We start from the raw sequence: 1,250 nt of genomic DNA, 5'->3' as shown, positions 1-1,250 counted from the left end.
AGGCACAAAATACATTTTCAGTTGCACTTTTAAAAGAAAAAGAACTATTATGCAGTTTTTCATTGTTTATTAGAGAACCAGAATTTAAATTAATAGGCTTCAATTTCATTTCTATTATTCCTTTATTTATTTCATTCAAGATTTATTTTTAGTTAAATTGCATTGTTTTGAATAGTTCATCAAGGGATTATTTTGACAATGAAATACAAAGGGAAAATAATACAGTATTTTCTAGTTTTTTTCCCAAAAAAAAAAGTTTGTTTACAGTCCAATTTTGTAAAATAAATCGTGAGAGAATCTTATCGTGAATCGAATCGTATCGGGAGTTGAGTGAATCGTTACATCCCTAGTTTCTTTGATAAAACCTGCCAGTGACCAGGTTTAGTTCACGGACAATGTTGCCATGGTAACATACTCAGAAGAACATACCTCACGTGTAGGAATGGGATACTCAGAGTTTCCCTCATTTGAGCCTGAACGTACTCAGAGTTTGAACATAACCCGCTTTATGGAACACCCCTCAGGCCAGCCTGCTCACATAAAAACACGTGACATGGTCACATGGATGTCGTCATGAACATGATGAAAAATTGAAACTCATTTCACTACACTGCTCTATCACCCCATCTAGAGGAAACCTTAAGATTTGAAAGATACTGTCGAAATATTGTGTTAATGCCTTTTGTAAGTCTGTCAATATTTAGCTGAAACTCCTGGGAGTGTTTTCATTAAAGAAGCCGCTTTGTTTGACGTGAGATTAAATATGCAGTATTACTAAAATAGTTTGAATAATTCAGAGTATGACTTTTTTTTATTCAATTACAAAAATGATTAATTTGAGGTGCCTCTGATTTTAGAGATTTATTTTCAGTCTTTGTTATAAAGTTTAATACCTTACTTAACTACTATACTGCATATATATATATATATTTTTTTACAAGTCACATTTAAGAAAAAGGCGAGTATCTTTTCAGTATGTCAAGGTAGGTCTAAGTGGTTTTTTGTTTTTGTTTTTTTGTTTCTTGTTTCTTTTTTTTCTTCTTTTTTTTCAGAAATTAAAATACAGTGAACCTAGCTCGGGGGCATAAATGTAATAAATAATTAGGAAATTGAAATAATTATCATTTTGATTCACTTCCCTGCCCTGCTGGACAGAGAACTGTACTAAATGATCTTTACATAAACTTCAAATTTGCCGCCGCTCGTGAGCCGGCGGTGGACCCGGAACAAGATTCATCTGTGCGTGACTC

The sequence above is a fragment of the Gouania willdenowi genome, chromosome 4 (genome assembly GCF_900634775.1).
Source record: "Gouania willdenowi chromosome 4, fGouWil2.1, whole genome shotgun sequence".
Lineage (NCBI taxonomy): Eukaryota > Metazoa > Chordata > Actinopteri > Blenniiformes > Gobiesocidae > Gouania > Gouania willdenowi.
This window is presented reverse-complemented; position numbering follows the sequence as displayed.